The sequence below is a fragment of the Idiotropiscis lumnitzeri genome, chromosome 20, assembly GCF_059441095.1.
Source record: "Idiotropiscis lumnitzeri isolate Australia: NSW breed Sydney's pygmy pipehorse chromosome 20, RoL_Ilum_1.0, whole genome shotgun sequence".
Taxonomy (NCBI): Eukaryota; Metazoa; Chordata; class Actinopteri; order Syngnathiformes; family Syngnathidae; genus Idiotropiscis; species Idiotropiscis lumnitzeri.
In genome coordinates, this window is record NC_142410.1 from 4,727,527 (window position 1) to 4,750,057 (window position 22,531).

The window sequence follows — 22,531 nt, forward strand, 5'->3', positions numbered from 1 at the left end:
TGCAACATCCTGTTATGCAAGATTTTTTTTTTCTTCATATCTTCATCCGCCCAGCCTCTCGAGACCTCTTCTTCTCCTTCTTCACTTCCCCACTTGTCCCCCTTCCTCCCTGTCAGTTGACATTCGGGGGGGCGTCCCTGGTTCATCGTTGACCTCTGTACCTTCACTGTGCAAGCTGACGCTTGGATGAGAGAAGGGTGAGGGGGGATTTTTAAATACCAGACTATTTTCTTTCTGTATTTAATACATTCACGCCAGAGAATGAGAAGTTGGTTCTTTTAAGCTGGCGGCGAGACTATCTGGTCTAAGATGAGTGATGCTGCAACACTCGGCCTCATATTGCCATCTCTCTTTAACAAGCTTGGGTGATAAAAAAAAATAAATAAAAAGTTTACTTTTATTACTTGCAGCCTGCTGTGGTTTTTCCTATGCAAGAAGACATGTTGTTATTGCATTACAGAGGGAGATGAAAAACAGTCCATTCTCAGAGTTACATCAGTATGCGGTAATGTTGCGGTGGTACATTTAGACCGCATGCCAATGAGACCGATCAGAAATTGTGCAAACGTACACTCTTAAATTTGCTGGGTCAAATATAACTCAATATTAGTCAACTATATAATATGGACTTTGTTTAATACAAGCCAACTTTTTTTTGTGACCCCCCCCAAAAAATTTCAAATTGACCCAAGTAACATTTTTTTTTTTTTACCCTTTTTTTTTTGACCCAGCGGTTTTAAGTGGGTAATAATGGTCAACACACAGACACTATCAGGGAAGTATTCATTTTACAATGTTTACAGTATAAGTATATTATAAAACTATTTTTCAAAAATTACTATTCCTCTTCAGCAATGCTTGTGGCTTTAATGAAGCATTGTCAGAGCCCTTGTTATAGTGTATGGAAAACTCTTTGACCTTTTTTCTTAAAATATTTGTACTTACACTTCGAAAGCAGTTTGGTAAAAAAAATAAATAAATAAAAAAATGAGTCAAATAGTGGTCAGGTTGATTTTGACCCATTTTTTTATTTTATTGTATTTTACCCTAACTGTCTTTAGAGATTGTCTGCTTTGTCTTCACAGGGAAGACATTTCACCACACTAGTAGAGGGACTGGAGTACAAAAGTAGAAGGACATTGACCCAACTATTTGGCTTAAATGAACAACCCAAAAAAGTTGGGTCAAATTATTATTTATTTTTTTTTGGGGGGGGGGATCAGGCAGTTTTAAGGGTTTAACAGTGTGACACATGATTATTAGCTGGACCCAGTAGTGTAAACATTGCTAGTAAAACACAGTCATTCTACTGCTGTGCTAAAATGGCTTAAAGTGAGGACAAAAAGTGCACTGGCTGATGGATAAAGCATTTCGACTAAATGTTCTAATAGCTTTTTATAAAATAGCCATGACAGTAGGATATTATAAAGGAAAACGTTACTTGATGGCTTCACTTGAATGCAACAGACCTGCGTAAATGTAGTAAACTTATTTTGTGAGTCTGGAAGGGAAGAGACATCAGTCTGCGTACTTTCAATTTTGACCTTTTATACAGACAGATTTATATTAAGACAGAGCACCCAGTCTATATTTTCCCCCAGCATCACTCTGCCTCCCCATCTCCTCCTTGCATCCATCCTGTGTGTGTGTGTTTTTCCTCTCTCCTCAGGGACGTCTGCAAGCATTGTGGATCACTGAGCTTCAGAAACGCACGATCTAAAAAGGACTGCTTCGTTTTTACCTTTGCTAAAAGCGCAAGGCGCCTCGCTTGCGGCTCCACTTGTAGAATCTGCTACTTACGTCACGAGTTGGAGCATTTGTTGAAACATGACATGAAGTTTATGGAAAGTGCTCAAATCAAACACAATGTGACTAGTCTGGCCTCTTCCATCTCTAATAGTGTGCATTTCACAGCACTGCGGCCCCGGAGGCATCCAACTTGGATCGTCTCCAGTCCACTGGATGCGTGGGTGGACGGCATGCGGTGCTGGGAAGGGAGGCGCGGGGGACGGGACTGTACTGTATTTTGGCCTTGTTCCAGTCCAGTGGGCATGGAGCAAGCCTGAGAGGCGCATGGGATTTCCCTTTTTTACACCAACCCCCTCTCTCCTCCATTAACCAATTAGACAGCTGAAATGCCTACAGCAGGATATTTCAAGGAATTTTATGCAGCTTTCAAAATGTAAATGTACAATCTAGAAAACCTGTCGTCAGCGGTAGACGGGTAAAATAATTGTTGGGGTTTGGGTTGCCTATCCATGACAGCAAAATAACAATCTGGCAAAGAGTGTTAAATAATGGCTGTTTGCTGATTTGAAGCACCTGTGTGTCCAGGTGAGTGGACTAATCAAGGAGATGGGCGTGGCTAACTGTCAGCGTGAAACAATGGAGATGCAAACGAAAACAAAAATTACTGGGCCCACATTTGAAATCAGAGACTCTTGACATAAAAATTGTACATTTATTTTGTGAACTGTACTTTCTGGTGGATTTGAACCCTCTTCTCTCACGCAGGTAAATTCACTATTTAAAATCGTCTATCAGCAAGACCACACCCTATCGTCACTTCACGTGCACGCAGCAGTTTTATTAAGCTCTTTGTTCCTGAATTCCGCACTAATCTATTTGTGTGCCCCTGACGACTGGAAGACTGTAACTTAACTAAAAAGATTTACATTTTAAACGTTTATTGAGGAATACCGAACTATGTGCTGCGTCTCTTTTTAGCCTACTCACTCTATGATATATGTAACACAATAATTTTATGTAGATATCACTACCACGGCTGATATTGAACCAACGTTGTCATTTTTTGCTACAGAGAGTCCCTCCATTAGAAATGTAAATCACAAGTGGTCATGAATTATCACAAACTCCATTGTGAAGCAAGTGTGTGTTGTGTGACGGGGATCGAAGCAGCCCTCATTGCCAGCATGTGATGGATACTCGCCAATTTCCATCGCAAATATTTTTGCAAACTTGCTGTCGGCTGATGATGAATGTTCTCAATATCACACAGTATGTTCATCTCAAATAATACTTCCCATTCTACAACAGTACATATTCTTCACCAACAGGGGTCGTCCTTGCACAGTTTGTCCTCACTTGACTGCTGACTCCAAAGCAGAGGCAGCATGTTATGTAGCTGCATGGCTGCCCTACTTGCATTTGGCGAGAAAGGCAACCTGTAGACAGTGCGTGTGCGCGTGTGTGTCTTTTTTAAGCATAGACATTTTTGCATGAAGGACAGCATCATCCTCTTTGTTCACCTATTCTTCCCCCCCCGTGCGCTCAAGTGTTCTCATCCTTGCCCTGGCCGTCCTCGTGTAAGCGACCCACATCAATTCACTAAGCCTCTGCCCTTTTACAGGGGCTGCCTGAAAAAAATCTGATGTGACATGTAGGATGAGCAAGATGGAGCGAGAGGAGGAGGCAGACGCCGGGGCTGAGGTATTTGCAAAGGACACTTCACCATCACCAGTCTGACATTGACAGACTTCATCCTGACAAAGTGGTTCATACTTGAAAGAGGACATGCCTGACACATATGAGTGACCACATTTATATTGAAAGGACAGCCCGTGACCTTCATGGGGGCGCAATTCAATGACATTAAGTGGTGCCTTGAGTTACGAGTGACTCGAAATACAAACCGTCATTCAGCTCTTTTTTTCTACCAGAAAAATTCTGCGAGTGTTTTACTTCACAACAAGCAGCAGTTTGACAAATAGTTAAAGATTCCTCAAATAAGATGTAGACAGACATGTGCCTTGGATAAGAATTGTAATACATGCGTATGGCGAGATGAGAGACTCTGAGTTTGTGGTTCACAAACCACCGTGAAGCAAACGCTCACATATTATCGTCCTCTCTATTTTTTTTCTTTGAGTGCTACCAGGATGAGTGTATGCCATATGCATGTCAGCTCTAATAAGTCAGGGCCATGCAAGAGGAGGCGGGGCATCTCCAAAGGGGAGTCATCAGTCATTGGGCTGATGTAGCATCTCAGACACATTGGAGTGATTCTGGAGTTATCATTCACTGTAGAAAGTGGAAAATGTATAAAAAAAACCAATTTGATTTGTCCATTTGTTTTCTATGTTGCCCATTTGGATCTGGGTGAGCTGAAGCCTATCCCGGTTGAGTTCAAGTGAGAAGTGGTGTACACTCTGGATTCAATCACTGAGCAGATATCGACGCGCACACTCACAAAAAATAAATTTCAATCTCCCTTAAAGACAATTTTGAGTCTTTTTTAATTAAGCTATTGAGTCCCCGAATAACCTAGTCAATTCCTCACTTCTAAAATGTTAAGATGCCACAAAATGGTACCATTGGCCCGTCTAAAGAGGAATTGGTCTCAAAGAAGTGCATTGAAGCCATTAAATCTAAACTGAGTGCAAAGATTTGCATGTTGGTGATGTGCTAAATTTAGCCTGGGCTGTTAGTGGAAATTACGCAGAGTCCTCGGCTATGTGCATGTACTTCTGCACTTCCGGTGGTTTAAAAAAATAATTATTTTCAACAGTAATGTTGTAGAAATGAATTTCCAATTGTGTGATGGTGTTTTGGGTCCCACAAATCATTTACTCAAGTTTTTCGTGTTTTGCAGCAGGGTTAGGGATTACTGTAATATTTCTACTCGTACAATAATATGACATTATTATAACTTGCATGTTTATAGCGAGTTTCAAAGGACAAATAAAGACAATTCAAATGCATTTGAAAATATGTCCTTTAGAAATGTCAGGCAAAATAAACTAAGATGTGTGTCACTACTGGTACCTACGCCAAGCAGATTTTGCATGTAGTACATTCAATGTTTTTAGCCAATCCAAGATTGTATTTAAACCTTTTTTTCACAATGAGTAATGGATTGGTTTTTACTGTCCAAATTTCGTCGCGGGACTCGTGGAGGTGCTTATTTATTAAAGTACTGGTCAAAAGTAGTTCTGTTGCCTTGGAGGAGGTCTGCACTCTTCTAAATGCTGTCCTAGTATTGCATGTGAGCAGAGCTCTTGTTATGCTCTGGTCAGTAATGTGATTTAGTGCTTGGTGTTGTGTATAAATTCTTGTAAGAACATGTTGTGTTCTTTCTTTAGCGATGAAAGGATGGAATATGGGAACTAATATTCTCACAGAGGTTTCAGCTATCAAGAGAATTGTTGTTGTGCTGCAATCTTTTAAGACTTGATGTAATACCCGTTTCTTTTTTTCAATTTCTCTCTCCCGTTTGTGCTTTGCGTCGCTCGTCAGTACGGCTGGATTCTATATCGGCACGGCCCAAGTGTTCTTTGACGCCCAACTCCGGAGCGTCCTAGACCTGGGTCATGTGACACTGACCTGCTATGTTTTACAAGGCTGCGGCGCTGCACGGGGGCCTCAGAGGAAAGGCAGCAGCAGGAAACCAAGCACAGGGTGTGTGCATACGTGTGTGTGACTTTCATGGACATGTTTCAAACCAAAGAGTGTTTAATTGGGGACAGCTTGTTCAGTTGGGGAATGAAGTCGCCATTTGGGAGCGTGCAATAATGGGGAGTGGTGCACCTAGCACTTTACGTTATGTTCATATTTGATAACTGTGAGTAGACAAAGCTTTAAGCAATTAACTGAGGAAAAAGTTATTTATTGTGTTGTAATAACTAAAGTGAGTATTGTTTTTCCTTGTGTGCCTTTTTTAATGTCCTTCTTGTTAGGTTTTTATTTCTACCTGTTCTCGTCAGCCAATTAGCTTCCTCGGCCACTCGTGTCTTGTCTAGATGTTCCTCGTTGTCTTATCATTTTTTATTTATCCATTTTTTTTATTAGATGAGAAAATTTTCAATTTTGGTAGAGATTTTCATCAGGGTCATGGAAGTTGACGCACATGATTTGCTTTTGCAGGCCACACAAAATTAAGTCGGAGGTGGCCCCGGGGCCTTGAGTTTGACACCCGTGTTTTAGAGTTTGTAACAAAAATCGATTGAAGTCAGTGAATCGTTTTTAAAAGATGAGTGCATCGTATTGAATCATTCCACTTCAAAATGTACTGTCCTTGAATCTTAATCGTTTCAATCGAGATGCTTATCAAATCGGCTTTAATTGGAGAGACGCACTTATATTTTTTTAAATTATTATTATTATAATAACACATTTATTGTACTGACGAGCTCTTCCAGATTGTTTGACAACGATTGAATCATTTCACTTTAAAATTAACCCCCCTTAAATCGTACCATGTGCAGGATAAATTTCAAATAGTCTATTATTGGTGATGCGCATCTCTACTGCTCTGTATTAAATCTGAAATAAACCTCCAAAGGCCCCTGACAACGTACGATTATGAGCGTGACAGTTCGGCGAGTCTCATTTATGGCCTAGAAGTGTTTTTCATAGAAATATTCACTGTAATTATGACTTTAGCCTATGGTGAGTCCCACTTAGGTACAAAAACATTGTCGCTATAGAAACGGAACTCTATGGTAAACCGAGGCCCCCCTGTAACGACTAACCGCAATGGTGAGAGCTTCAAGGTCTGTGCGAGCAAATAGTTAAGGTTACTCTCCCGGAAATGACTGTCAACCTCTGAAAAATCCCAAAATGAGTGCGTGTGAGCAAGCGGAGTGAGCTGGGTGGGGTCAGGCCACAGTATTTCAGGAGATGGAACTGGGCCATAAAAGGTTCGACTCCAAGAAGCCAGCGAGACGGCGTTTAAACTTGCCGCCTCGCTCGACTTGGCTCAAAACAACTTGGACTTTTTCCACCTGGCTGACGTTAGATTTTTCAATGCTCGGATGGCCTTAATCTCCTCTCTCCTCATCTCCCTTTCCCGCCCTCCCCTTCTCTTTTCCGCCTCCCTCCCCCGTTTTAAATCTCACACTTGTGCTTGAGCCTTCTCCCTTGTTTCCCCCTCCTTTCCCCTCTCTCTTTTCATCCCCAAATGAGTTGACCTTCAATGTCGCTTGGCCGTAATTCTACTCTCGCTCACTCTGCGGCAGTAATCTATGGCTGTAGACTTGTATCCTGTTGCCCTCCAACGCGCACACGTGCACAAACACACACGCAGGAGAGATTACGCAGCAGAGTCAGTGCATGAAAGATGACCAGAGACACACACACACACACACACACACACACAGGCGGATTTTAGGCCATTAAAGTAGAGGCCAGTCCAGTCTCAGATCGCTGCCTTCCCCCCCTCTTTGTTCCCCAAATCAGGAACAGCTGTTCCCCTCCAAAGTTGTAAGTCACTCACTCGGTGGAAATCTAAAAAGCCATTAAGCGAGCCCCCACATCTTCCACTCCGCCCCACAATTGCGTGGGTGCTTGCTTATCTGCGGCTGCACACGCTGGCGCGTACAAGAAAATTACAACAGGGAACCACTGCGTTTACTAGTTACGGGAAAGATCATAATCATATCTCCCATACCCGGAATACACGTCGTTGAGGCGGGAGAGCAAAAGCAGGAGTAGGCCTAAGTTGCTTATGAGCAAGTCAGAAGTAAGTCTTAATTGTTAACCGTCAAGTTTTAAACAAGTTCCGAGTTAAAAAAGTTAAGCAAGTGACCATAGTGACCTTTTTTCACGTACTAAAAGTAGACTAAAGCAAATCCTTTTTTGGAACAAAAAAAAAAAACTAATACCAATCCAAAAATTAATTGAAAGTAAATGAAAAAGAAAATGACAAACTTGCTCTATAAACTAACGAAAACTCACTCAATTGGAAACAAAAGTCAAATTATATCCGTGGTGTCCAAAAAAATTTCAAGTCACCTAAGTTCAGAAAGTTCAGTCAAAAATATTTATACTTGATATACTCTGTACTTGTGTTTAGCGGTACTAACACATTTACAATCGCATCGTTTTAATGTCCTTCTTGTCTTTTACTTTGTCTTCCCAATAAATGCATAACAGACATGAATCTTGGTTTATGTTTTACTGGCTATCGGTTAGCTAAAATGTTAAGCTAACATAGTTGTCGTGTCTTTATGGGTTTTATCGTGGTGGATTAAGTTAGATATCGTCGTTGTTGCGAACATTGCATGTTGCTAATCTCTTCTACCCCAATTTTATCAAAAAGATAACTTATTTAGGACTTATTTAGTTATCTTTGGATCTCCTGCCGTTAAGTGCTTCATGAGGGTGCATCTAGCGTCGGCATCATAGCATACTTGTGGGTTGCGTGGTTTGCACATACAATGTTTTTTTTCAAAAACAAATATTGCAATATGTTATGAATTTGGACTTTTTAGTTGTTAACAAGCTAACAGACGCTCAAGTTTTGTAGCTCATGTCTAGTCATTTAAAAGTTTGAGACAAGCAAGTCACAAATACAGCAATACAAATTTATACTTCAAATAAAACGTAATTTTATTTCATTAAAATGTAATGGTAATATCAAGTTTTGGTATGTGAGTACACAAATGTAAGTACTTGTACTTTGTCTCAAAAATGGTATTTTTGTATTTAGTCCTAATATTGGCTACTTAAGGAGGAAGTCAACCCCAAAAATTTCTTTACAAAAATGACATTCTAATTAATATTGCGTTTGTGGATTGTGAGTTGAACAGCGAAATCCAGATTTTAGCCATCTCGGGGCGGCCATTTTGTCGCTTCTGTCGACTGAAAATGTCAAGGGAGCCGGGCCCAGGCCAACTGTGATGTCATTTTCAGTCATCAGAAGTGACAAAATGGCCGCCCCTTGGATTTTACTCCTTAACTCATATTCCACAAATGCAATATTAATCAGAATGTCACTAGTGAAGACGAAGAACATTTTATTGCAAATAATTTTTGGGGGTTGACATCCCTTTTAAGTCTGATTCGAGTCAAGTCATGTGACTCGAGTCCCCCACCTCTGCTTTGGAAGGCTGGAAAAGCTTGCTTGCTCGTCCACTTTGGCATAAGCGGCCAGAAAAAACAAGAAGGCGGCCAGACGCACATCAAGCACATTATAACCAGCAGAGTGGACATTTGCATGCCAAAAAGTGAAAAAGTTTTTTCTAACCGTCTCCTCCTTCTCTATCTTATGTGGAGATCTCTCATTTCCTGCAGGACCCAATGTTGATTTCATAGTAGAGCCCGGGGCTTAAGAGTGCGAGTCTGAGGGGTGGGGGTACGTGGTTGTCAAGTGTGGGGGTATTTGGGTTCAAGCCAACGTCAACCTCCACCTTGCTCCACTAGTCCGTCCGTGTTTTTTATGTGTGTGTGTGTGTGTGTGTGTGTGTGAGTGTTTTGTTTTTTTACATGTGCGTGCAAGCGTGCACTCTTGTTTTCTTACTGTCTACAATCACATTCACTTCAATGCCTGGCAAAGCTGCATTTAGTCTTCCACAAATGCACTTTGGACTACCGCAATCCAACATACGTTCACAGTTTATTTGGTATTCCCAGTTGAAAAAATTCAACTATTCAAAATTTAATCTGTAATAACTCCAAATGCCGCCAAAGCCCTGTCTAAATGGGAAAGTAATACAATAATTGGTGGTCAAGGAAGCATCTTGAAGTGATACATCTTGACTATGACTATGTTGGGTAGGACCTTGGTTTAGCCTGGGTTGGCTCTTGATTCTTCAGAGTCTCATATTGTAGAATGGGTTTGAAATTATATTATACTATTTTGGCGTCATAATTGAGATTCCTTTTTCTGCACCGCTTATCCCGTTTATGGTTATGGATAAGACTGTAGAGGCAGTCGACACACTTGATTGGTTGGAATGGATTGGCGCATCAAAATCCATTTAAAAAAACAAAAACAAAACAAAAAAACAACGACCAACAGAGGGAGACATAACAGAGAAGCCTCAAAACAGCGCCCCAGGTTTTTCTTGGATGAAAAAGAAAATCATAAAGACGGGGGAGGGGGGAGAAACAACTCCCAAGCTTTGCTCCAATAAGGGAGGGGCACAGTATGAAATCAGAAAAAAAAAAAGGTTGCCAGTGAATCACACGGCAGAAAAAGTAACGTCAACATATACAAAGTGCAGTGAGATTTGTTTATTAGATGTATTTCTACCAAACATAATTTAGTGTTTTTTTTTTGGGGGGGGGGGGAGCAGTGCCTTATGGCTTTCAGAGTTTTATTAAAACTGAAGTAGAAGGCATCCATTTGTAAGTGGTAGTTATTATGACCTTGTGAAGTGGTAAACCTTTAAGGGCACCGATGACTCACGCGTACAAGGAGCTGATGTCTTCTTTTTGGTGTCCGTCCAATGCGCTCACCCAAAGAAAAAACAGAAGAGTGTCTTGCATAAATCCCAATAATTGTGGCACATGAGCAATTTCTGCTCTTCACTTCCTTTCTCTTCTGGGTGACACACACACAGACCGCAGAAAAGCGAACAGCTGCAGCCTTCAGCTTTCACTTCCCCTTCTATGAAAGCACACATGTATCTGTTACCATAACAAGTTCCCCAAACGTGGCCTCTAATGCCCTCTGTAGCCGCGTCGCTCACGCCGTGCCAACACATGTGCCTGTGTGCACGCTTTACATGCGCAAGTCTGAAAAACCTGCTGCCAACAAGTCTGGAGGAATAAAAATGGTGCTGCTTTGCTAAATGGGATATTTTAATTTTACTGTCCCCAGGTCTCAGCTCCAATAATACTAATAAAATATTTTACAGTACTCTACGTGGATGTTGCAAGCTAAAAAGAAAACAAGTAATTATGTGAAATATACATTGAACGTCTACATTTGTAGTATTTGAGTAATTTGTAGTTATTTTAATTTGCTTGTATCTTGTTTGACACATGATCCACAGAAGGGAAAAAATGTCTACTGTATATGATTTAACGTTCTATAATTGTTTGTTTTTAGACATTAATTGAGGTGCCATTCAAATTTTGGAGCTAATCTACACTTTAAACAAATAATTATTAAAGTAGCTGTCTCTGTTCAAACTGTTTTGACTAATGGGAGCTGCCTGGAAGATACTTTTGTAAAGCAAATTTTTTACTTTTTGTTTCCCTATATTTACACAGTGTTACTGTTCAAACTATGCATAATGTTATTAGCGGTTTACAAGCATTAACATACTTTTTAGGAATATTTTTTTTTCTCACGATTTGCTTACTACATTCTGTTCAAATTGATTATTTTTTTTTTTCTGAATCGAAAAATTGTGTCAAGTGATGATTTCCTGTGTGCATGTCTCATATCGTGGAATTGGCCTCTAATGCCAGTCATGCACCGCTTTTACTTACAGGACACACTCACGCACACAAACAGCAAACCAGGCCAGACAGAGTGGCATCGCGTGACTAAGGCTTCACACCTCTCTTTCTCTTTCAGTCAGTGAAAGCATGAAAATCCCTCGTGCACAGTCATGTGAGAAGTGTGTGTGTGTGTGCGCGCTTGCATTCAGTGTCTGTCTAGCTGAGCTCTGACCTGGTTTGGCCTTCTCTATTTGTCATTTACACACTAACTGTACTGTGCGCACGCACTTGCAAAAATAGCCGCCGCTGAGCGCTCTCTCGCTTGTTTGTCAGCAGGCAGCCACGTCAATCCAAATTAAGGCAGAGCAAACAGCGGGCCATTGTTTGTTGGACTTCACAGCTCCGTTTATGTGCAATCCCACCAGGCCGCTACACTTTATGTCCACTGTTAAAGCCTCGGTGTAAAATAACTCGGTGACACGATGGATTTTCACTGTCACTGGTGTTTTTTATTTTTTTTTTTTATTTTAGTTTTTTTTTTTTTCCTTCAGGGGGGATTTAGGTGATGCAATATGAAGGTGTGGGCTGTTAATGTTGACCACTTGCTCTCGGATGATCTCACTGAATGCACTGCAGACAGTAAATGCATGATTAGGAATGTTTAAATGGAGGCCGCATACAGTGAACGCCTGAATAGTCGTGGTTTGGAATTTCGCAAATTTGGCTAATTGCAGATTTAATTTTTTTGGAATTCATCCTCTGTGAAATGCTGAAAAATTCACAGATTTTTCTGTTTTTGTTCTATCGCATGAGCTTCTTTTGGAGAAAAGTAGTCCTTGGTCGCCATCTTGTAACAACTGTATCTATGACTCTATAACCCACACTTATTCACATTTCATTTGATTTCTCAGGGAGCGACAATTATTTTCGGCATTTCACTATTCACTGTCAACTCCGCCCCTATTACTCAATAAACGGGTTTCACTATATCTAAAAACTTGCAAGTCATAGCATTCGAATGTCAACATTCAAATGTACTTACTGTGATGCCCTGCCATGTGGGAAAGGAGAGTCATGTTTGGGAGAATATTAAAAAAACAAAAGTCCACTTATGCAAGAGGTGCTGCGTAGGGACTAAAACTAAAAAAAAAAAAAAAAAAATCTATATAATCTCGCTATATCACAGATTTCTGCTGATAGCGGGCCGGTCCGGAACAATATGTGCGTAATTGACGTAATTACTATGTAATTGCTATGACTACTTTTGTCTAAATTTGTGAACCAGCACCAAGATGGCACCCTAAGCGACAGTTTTTGACTTTAGCCCAAAAACCGCCGCTACAGACCAATAATTTCGGCGCAATCTGCAAATCGATGACTTCACGACTGCCGAACCGCAAATATGCGTGGGTTCACCGGACCCCTCTGCTCCCCCCTTCGTCGTCTTCTCCTGCCCACAGACTCACTATTGTAAAAGCGAGCTTGTGGCCAGATGGTTGACTGAGCTGTTCTCAGGGCAGACTGTGGCTGCGTGCCACTCTTTGCCATGGTGCCGAGGTTTCCCAGGACACGCTAATAAATGTTGTTATTCCCCCAACGAATGTGTAACATTGGCCCGCACAGCTGGCACAGAAAGATGCTGCGTCCCGTCAGCCTGTCATAACACGCCACCCATGCACTACAGAGCCACCATTCCTCCCAAGTAAAATGAGCTCCATTCGTGCAATTGTTTGGAACTGTACATTTGGCTTTCCACAATGGAATGGGGAGGACGAAAAGGGTGTTTCCTTTCTCTAATTCCATACCAGCTGAGTTTGAAAGTAAACCAGAAACTGTAGTTTTCTAACACTTAACACATACGGAATGATTGGTTTCATTCTCTTTTGTCATTAATTGTCAACGAGAGTTTGGGATGGTGGATTTTTTTCCCCTCACATTCGATTATATCCATTTATCCAAGACAGATGCCTCAACACTGGGGCATGGTGGCCATCGGGAATTTCGGGAGGTTATTGAACGGACGATGAACCGATGACTATTACTGAGCTGGCTCTGATCCGTCCGACCTGAACAACTTCCGTCCCATATCAAACCTCCCCTTCATTTCCAAACTTCTAGAAAAAACAGTGACTGCTCAACTTCACACCCATCTCTCTTCCAATAACCTCTATGAACAATTTCAGTCTGGCTTTCGTTCCCTTCATACTACTGAAACTGCCCTCCTCAAAATATCCAATGACCTTCTCCTCTCTGCTGACTCCGGTTCACTTGCCATTCTCCTTCTGCTTGACCTCAGTGCAGCCTTTGATACCATTTCTCACTCAATTCTCCTTGACAGACTTTCTTCTATCGGTATCACCAGCACCCCCCTTTCCTGGTTCCGCTCCTATCTTTCTGACCGCACCCAGTTTATCCAGCTCAAATGTTTTAGATCCCACCCCTTTCCCCTCACTTCAGGTGTTCCTCAGGGTTCTGACCTTGGCCCCATCTATCTTCTCCCTCTTGGTAATATCTTCAGGAAACATCACATCCTTTTTCACTGCTACGCGGATGACATCCAGCTCTACATCTCTACCAAACCAAACACCACACTTCCACCATCCTCCCTAACCAACTGTCTGCAGGAATTAAAATCATGGTTCACCGCAAACTTCCTCAAACTGAACAGCAATAAAACTGAACTCCTCCTCATTGGCACCAAATCCACCCTAAACAAAATAAACAATTTCTCTATTCCCTTTGACAGCTCATCCATCTCCCCCTCCCCTCAGGTCAAGAGTCTGGATGCCATCCTTGATAGCACTCTCTCCTTCACCTCACACATCAACCACATCACTCGCTCTGCATATTATCATCTCAGAAACATCCACCGGCTTCGCTCCTCTCTCACCCCTCACTCCGCTGCTATACTCGTTCATACCCTCGTCACCACCCGACTTGACTACTGTAACTCCCTCCTGCTTGGTCTCCCTCAAAAAACCCTCCATAAGCTTCAGCTGGTCCAAAATTCAGCCGCTCGCATTATCACGCTCACTCCATACAGAAACCATATTACACCCGTCCTCCAACATCTCCACTGGCTCCCCATTACACACCGTATTCAATATAAAATCCTGCTCTTCACTTTCAAAGCTATCCATAACCTTGCCCCTCCATACCTAGCTGACCTCATCCATATTCCGACACCTGTCCGTTCTCTCCGTTCTTCCTCCTCACTGCCCCCCTGCTCGCCTCGTCACCATGGGAAGCGGAGCCTTCAGTCGCTCTGCTCCCCAGCTCTGGAACACACTCCCCGCTGACCTCCGTTACTCAGACTCATTAACACATTTCAAATCCAACCTCAAAATACATCTGTTTAAACAAGCTTATTCACTCTGATCATGAATTAATTTTCCATTTGTTTTATTTGATCTTATTTGATTTGATTTTGTTTTTAACATTGTATTTATATTTTTAACTGCATGTTGTAAGGTGTCCTTGAGTGCTCAGAAAGGCGCCCACAAATAAAATGTTTTATTATTATTATTATTATTATTATTATCATTATCTTCCTGTCCCTCAAGCAAATTCACCAAAATTGCGTTACACGACACCCAAGACTTTAGACCAGGGGTGGTCAAACTTTTTGATTGGCGGGCCACAATGGGTTCTAAAATTTGTCAGAGGGGCCGAACGAGGAGCAGATGGATGGAGTGTTTTGGTAACCTCACCTCACCGGAGGAAAAAAAAAACCCATTTAATTTTAAATGAAAGTGAACAAAAGCATTACAACAAAAAATATTTAGAAAATCAAACATTAACAAGGTTTATTCATAAAAATGTTTTCATGTTCGGTGAGCCAGATTAAAACGTTTAATGGGCCGCATGTGGCCTCCGGGCCGTAGTTTGCCCACGCCTGGTCTAGACTAATTTCAGTCACCAGATTGTCTGGTGCGCCAGTGGTGTGTTAAGTCTTAAACGCATTCAACGAGACGTGCTCAGCACAAAAATGAAGGCGCACCCATTTTTATGTCCAGTACATGTGTACTACTATACTGTTCCATACTATACTCACGCCAACTTTTGTCACCGGCAACTGATGTGCGCTGAATTTGATGGTGGGCGTGTCGGCTCCTGGGGGCAACTGGATGGTTTTTGCCAGCTGTGTGGGATCACTTTCAGTATTGTAAACATGGCGAGAGGGACACTCCACGCTCCCCAGCTCTGAAAGGTGGCCCTTTTGAAATGCTTGAGCCCGTGGGTGTGCCTTTTGCCCCCCAGTGTCCCCACCCCCCACCCCCACCACCTTTCTACTCCGCCTGCCCCTCCTTTCCTCTCCGTGTTTCCTGTTGAGCTGGCTAGACTCCTTTGACAGATTTACAACTTCGGGGTCAAAGTTTTCCGACAGCAGCAGATAAATCTTACACCGCCCCCTCCTTGCTTCGCCCTCACCTGATAAAAAGACACATACTCTCACAGCCCACATCCTTTCATGTGTAATGTGCCCTTTTTGTGTGTGTACACCTATGTGATGGAACATATGTGTGAGGATGCCTGCGTTTGTGAGTTTGGGAGGGGGGGGTCACGCCTAAAGTGCCTTGTCTCACAATTCTCAGAAAGGATGCAGGATATTGTTCACGAGCCATAAAAGATGGGCTTTTCGCTTCTGGTCTTTGCAAGAAAGGGAAGGTCTTCTAATTTCCCCTCCTGCATTTTCTTTAAGGCCCCGTGCTTGATTGCTGTTTTCGTCTCCTCCCCCGGATACATAAGATGAGCTGGAGTGTGCTTCACCCCCGCTAGCGAGCCATCATTTGTGTTTGCTTGCTCGTCTTTCTTTCTTTTCTCCCACTCTCTCTCATTGCGCACTCTGGAGGCGTCAAGAGAAGTATTGGCTCTAATTTGTTTTGGGGCGTGAGGCAAGATAATCGCAATTTGCAGTCTCTAGCCAAATCGCATAATCTTTTTTTCCACTGCTGTTCCAGTAAAATTGTATTTATCATTCATCACGTCGCGATACAGAACTGCGCGTTATCCCCGAATCTGAGCGAAGCGGCTCATAAGATGTGATTTGGATTGGTTAAGACTGATGCAGGCGTCTTTTTGTGTTGATATTAGATATGTTGTGCTTTGTGCGTGAAGATGAGCGATGCGCTCCTATTTAATGGGAAGTTGACTAATTTTTGTTCTCGTTGCGAAGGGCTTCGCTTGTAGGTCATATGAAATTTGTGTTAACGGTGAAACAGGGTGTCCTTGTCCCGGATAATAACCGGCATACGTCATGCTGTGCATGTATAGAGACCTTGGGTGAGGCCTTGCTCTGTCCACGTGCTTGCAATCCACCTCAACTCGGTATTGTTAAAAGAAAAACACCTTTTTTTTTTTTTCTTTTTCAACCCATTCATTTCAATCTAGAAAATTATAAAAAAAAAAAAAGAAAACAAAAAGTGGCCTCAATTTCGCACATTGTGACCACAACGTAATCGTATTTAGGACTCCGTACAAATCATCCTCATTTCCTGTCATTTTAAACCTGACACTCAAATCATATCCTGTTTATACTAGACGACAGCAGCCATTCGGCACTATACACACATTTTCCTTCAACGGGGTCTCGATCGATTGGCATGATTGATTGGCTGGTGCGCTGCTGACAGCTAGCGCTAATCAATGTTGGCTTGGCTGACGGCCGCAGACCGTACGTCACTGTCAACGTCGCCAACATGTCGAAATAAGAGTTTTGATATCATATCACGATCGTATAAGAGTTGATCTTAAACCAACTGTGACAAACTGTAGCGTCAGCCTAGGGCAGATATCTTTTTCAAAAATTCCATTTAAATCATGAATAATCCAAAATTAGTAGCTCGTTATCTATCGATTGATGTGATCTGATCTACCATTCATCCTTTTTCCTATTGTTGAGTTTGCTGGTGTTCTAAATGGTCCAAAAACTTACACGGAAACTAACAGATGAAATTGGCAGGGAAGTGCGTCAACTATTGCAAAACACGGCATGCCTTGTGAAACATTGCATTCACTGCTGCGTGAGCTTTGTCAAGAGGTGACCTTGAATTCTTAAGAGGCCCCATGGCGGAGGTTTGGCCCTTAGCAGTTTTCACGCATCACTGCTCGACAGCGATAGGATGGGCCGCGAATGAAGCGGCTAAATGACGGAGATGAGGACGACAACACAAAAAAAAAAAAATTCAAAATGGAGAAAAATCAGAGGTGGAGTTGCAGCATCTCCGGGGAAATATTATCATACCAAAGTTGTTCGTGGTTTTGCTGCTGAGTGAGAGAGTGGGATGAACAGATCAGAGTTAGCGAGAGCTTTAAGGGATTAACAAATGAACAAACCTGTTGTCCTCTCTTCCCCTTCCGTTCTTTATTTTTGCAAACGAGAACACGCTCTGAATATTCGAGTCCTCGTGTAACCTCTGCGGAGTTTTTAGGGTGAATGTTTCTTTTCGCCCGAGCTGTCTCCAAAAACTCTCCTGGCACCTTCCACGCTTCGATTTTTAAACCCTCTCTTCTGGCTGGGTTTTCTCACATCTTTAAAAAGGAGGGAAAGACTGACAGAAAAGAGTGAAAAAAAATACGCTAATGCTGCCTGGGCAGGTTTGGTTGGATTTTTCTTTCTTTTTTTTTTTTTTTTTTTTTTTGGTGGTGGGGTGGGGAGTGGGGTTGAGCTGCAGTTAAAGGTTATCTCCCCAGACTCCTAAAACACCAAACAGGAAACAAGCGCTCTTGAATGTTCTACTATAAAAAAAGCATAGCGATAACATACATTATATAAATGGAATCTAAACGGTTACACGGTTTGCGCATCATGATTGATACCCAGTTGTTCCTGGTGAGCCAACTTGGCCACCAGGGGGCAGTATAATACAGAAATGCAGACACAATCAAAGAGTTGCATATCTACTGGATGTGAGTCAGTAAGCCACAGTAATATTACTTATTTTGGTGAGGATAAAGAATACATGCCTTTGAGTCGTAGGGCTGAACCACTTTGAAATATAATCTAATTGCATTCCCCTCCCCCCTCAGTATAGGAATTCTGATTTTAAAAATGCAATTATTTTAAAGGCCCTCTTCCCATGTTTTTTTTTTACAAACAAGCAATGAATCAATCAAAAAACAATATCGAGTTCCTCCAGTCTCCACAATATCATGAAAAAAATTGCAATCAGAAATTAGAAAATGTCAGAATATTTAATATTCCAATCTTTTTTCCACAAAATAATCTCACTTCAATACTATATCGTTCTCATATTCTGACTTTTCGTTCCCTTGGAAATTTGAATTCCCCCCCCCCCCCCTTTTCCGTGTCATCCGTAATACTCCTCACCCCTGATAATATCATGTGACAGGCCAACTTTCCACTCCGGTGGCCTAAAAACTGAGGACAAGACGGGAAGTGAGAGGCAGACAGTGAAAGAGAGATATTAAAAGGATGTTACCATCATTTCAAAACTTGGATGCCATTCATTGCAGCTACTTCATCCACCCACCCTCCTACGTACCCCTTGCACAATACGGCTCGATAAGTGATCCAATGGCCTTTGATAGCCAACGTCAAGCTTTGTATGATTTATCTGGCTGCGCCACAATGACATTGGACGCAGAGCAACAAAACGGAAAGAACGAGAGAGGGAGCGAGAGAGCGCGGTTAGACTGTGCTCCTAAAACTAGGACAGTCACTGTCTAGAAATGTGGACTCATGTTCCTGTTTCCAGTGATTCCCGGGAGCTTGCGTACTACATGCGCAGTCAGTTCAGTACTGCCCACCGGCCGCTTTCGCTGTCCTTCTCCTCTCGGTTAGCAGCCTCCTGTGTTGTTTGACGTCTGCTTTTATGAACACTGAAGCGCAAGCGAGTTAAGGCATTGCATCACAGCAAGTCATGGACAGTCTTGTCTAGTCGAATTTATCCAAACGGTTCAACATTCACCACCCCCAAAGGAGCATGATGGGCGAAAGGTGACCATCACATATGCAATTAGAGAATGTAATTAGTCCAGAAAAAGTTGAAATGTACATTATCAGAAAACAAATTTGGCAATTTTGGTCAAGTGATAAATATACGGTAGATATCCTGAATGAGCCAAACTTTTTGCATTATAATAATTTGACATTTCTATGTTAATATTCTTTATAATGAAATGTACGTCATACTGCCCATTTCTGCACGTGGTTTACTATTTATATTGTCTTTTGTACTTTATAGTTTTCGTGTCCTGTGTCAAATTGACTTCCTCTCTCTGTTTCCTCTTTTTGTCCACACACTAGTGTTTGCGTAGTGAAGTTAGGAAACAAAAGTGATGCAGTCTGCTATAATAAAGAAGGCTGGTTGGAATATTTTCGGACTTTTCAAAGCTCTGGCTGATGCTTTGTATATCATTATCCATCTGTTTGGCTCGAGAAGAACTGGCTTGCGGAGGGGACACGGAGCCTTGCGCGGACATCTGCCAGCCTACCTACGCCTTGTCTCTGCCGACCCATTAGCATCACGCGGCGCCTGGCGCTCATCCAAGCTAGGCAGTGTGACCTTAATCTCTGTGCCTGTCACTGAGCTCCGAACGCATCTGGTCAACTCCAGATGCACTGTCGTGGCGGCCTCCTGTGCTTCTCGCTTTGTGCCCTGTGGTAGACGTGATGATCCCGGTGTGTTGTAACAACCTCCTCCCTTATTAAGAAGTAGGAGCTTGTTCTCCCTGTGGTATCTTCAAAGTAGAATATAATACAAAATATATCTTCAAATAATATGCCTCGTGGCATACTGGTCATGGTGGTCGAATCGTGATTAAGTGCGGTTATCTTAGCATAAGTGGAATCTGCAACATATAATGTATTTTACCGTTGTCGGAATAAGTGAGCGTTTGAGGCTGAGCCTGATGATATATTGAAACACGTTAATTTGAAGTCCGATTATGTAATTTTATAAACCGGTTGATTCCAGATGACATATGGACTGGGGTCAGTGGGAAATGATATCGGAACCATTCTGTGTGATGCAATTTGTAGCTTTGCATGAATGTGTGGGGGCATAGGGCACAGCCTTGTAGGACACCATTTTAGGCACAGGGTAACACACATACAATCGTAGTCTGATTAACTGAAATCTGTCAGTTTGCTTTTCAAGTGCTATCAGATGAGAATAGTTTTGAAACAACAGCAATATAAACAGTAACAAAGGTCAGGGCTTAGGACAGAGACCTGTGGTTTACCAAATGGTTATTATCAAATACTGAAAGCTGTTCGTTACAAATGGGTGCGCAGTTTTTGGGTGTGATTACACTGGGGAATTTTACATGCCGTGCATTTTGTAGCGTTGCATGCCTAAGTGAGGGCCTGGAACAGAACCTTGTGGAACATGGCATTTCAAAAGCTATTATCTGTGAATAGTAACCGCAACAAGTAAAGAATTCATAGCTTTGCCTGAATAGGTCAGCCCTTAGTATAGAGCCTTGTGGGACAACGTATTTAGGATACCATATGAATGCGCAGTTGACAAAGATGCTTAAGGTTGTAACACACTTGGCAGCTTTTAGACAAGGTCAGTTTCTGTTTGACAGTGATTCTTTATCAGTTGTCCAGGAAGCTACAGTCACCGATTATTATCATCTGATAATGACTCATACTTGTATCTAACTATACCCATTTCACGGCACCGATGGCACATGCTAAATGGCAAGTTACAATAAGTGCATGACGAGTGTATAGATCTGGGGTGGGCAAACTTTGATTGGCAGGCCACAATGGGTTCTAAAATTTGTCAGTGGGGCCGGACGAGGAACAGATTTAACTTTAAATAAAAGTGAACAAAAGCATTACAACAATATTTAGGTATTTGAAAAAGCACAGTATTTATAAAATAAAACATTAACAAGGTTTGTTCATTTCATTTTTTTCCAAGTTCAGCGGGCCGGATTAAAACGTTTAAAGGCCGCATGTGGCCCCCGGGCTGTAGTTTGCCCACGCCTGGAGATGGTGTATAAGTGATTTAAAAGGGAAACACAAATGTATAACATTTCGTCACGTATGGAATACACCTTCAGTCATGAGGAAAACATTTAAGTTAAAATGTATTAAAAAAAAAGTTTTACAAAACCCTTTACATGGTTATTCTCTTGTCAATTTGTACCTAGTTGCCTTTACTCGAAGGCTCGCGTCAGGCATGTTATGATCCGCAATCTTCATCAGGCCGTTCAATTACTGCCACAACAGGACACACTAATCAATAAGCAAACAACCTGTTGCAGAGAGGGGGGGGACTTGGGACATCACATTGAACTGCTATTAAAGTGAGTCAGTCCAGCTCAGATTCCACGATTAAAAAAATAAAACAAAACCTTTCTCTCAGCGAGGGATACTTGATCTTTTTTATTGACTTCACCCAGCTATTGCAATTTTACAGATGACATTTGAGTAAGTTCCATGTGCAAGTAGCATGACGAAATGGAGCTTACAATAAAGCCCGGTGGGTTATAATCAGTTTTTAAGGAGGAAGACGAGCTAGCTCAATGTCAGCCGATACTTGGCAATAACCTAACCAGGAAGAGGTGCTGAAACCACCCATCCTGTGTGAAGGAATAGTTGCTGGTTTATAAGGAATTCTTGCACAGAATGTACTCACTTTTCCCAGAGCACAAATATTCTAGCATCAAGAGAGCTTCCCGACGTCATTGCACACAAAGCATTGCATGACACAAACACTTATCCCCGATTATACACGGACACCTGATGAGCATATCAACTGTGTCACTTCACAGTTTACACTGCAGTCGGAGGGCGGGAGAAGGATGTGTGCGTGTGTATGCTAGCGTGTGTTTGGTCTGTTTCATCTGAGCGCTAGCACCTCATTCAGTTGTCTTTCGACTCGGATATAACCTACGGTCCACGCCCGGCGTTGGACGTGCCTGATGTGAATGCACGTGTTTGGAAAGTTGCCTTCCGGGACTGCTTCAGAATGTTTGAATTGTTCTTATTAGAGCTGTGATTTGTGATTGAGCGTATGTTAGATTGTAGGTAGAAGTGTATGAGCTCCTGAGGTTGATTTGGCACGACTGTGAGTGGAACAAGCTAGGGAATGATATGGGAATGTTTGGCAGGAAGGGATGACCACATTTGAATTTTCATCTGGACAGATGGGGTAACATAATTTTCTTATTTAAATTTTTGACTGAATTAAAAAAAAAAAAAATCTACAGTGGTGCTTTGAGATACTTCAATTTGTTCTCTGCAAATTTTTGAATTTGTACTTTTAAAAGCATACACTAATAGCATGATTGAAAGAATGTAAAGAATTATCCCATTCACACTACATTCGGGGTTTGCGCACAACACTGTCTTGAGTTGAACGTCAGCGGCTTTTTTTTTTTTTTTTTTTTTACATGGCATTCAACATTCACCACTCCC

General features: G+C 41.9%; 1 protein-coding gene across 2 annotated transcripts in view; it reads left to right on the plus strand.

Moving 5' to 3' along the window:
- Positions 1–2,390: 2,390 nt before the first annotated feature.
- Positions 2,391–22,531, plus strand: part of LOC148317218 (retinoic acid receptor alpha) — a 183,206-nt gene continuing 163,065 nt past the window's right edge. For both annotated transcript variants that reach the window (XM_088284077.1, XM_088284076.1), the window contains exons 1-2: positions 2,391–2,514; positions 3,371–3,450. The gene's annotated coding sequence lies outside the window, so the exon portion shown is untranslated. The remainder of the gene's footprint in view (positions 2,515–3,370; positions 3,451–22,531) is intronic.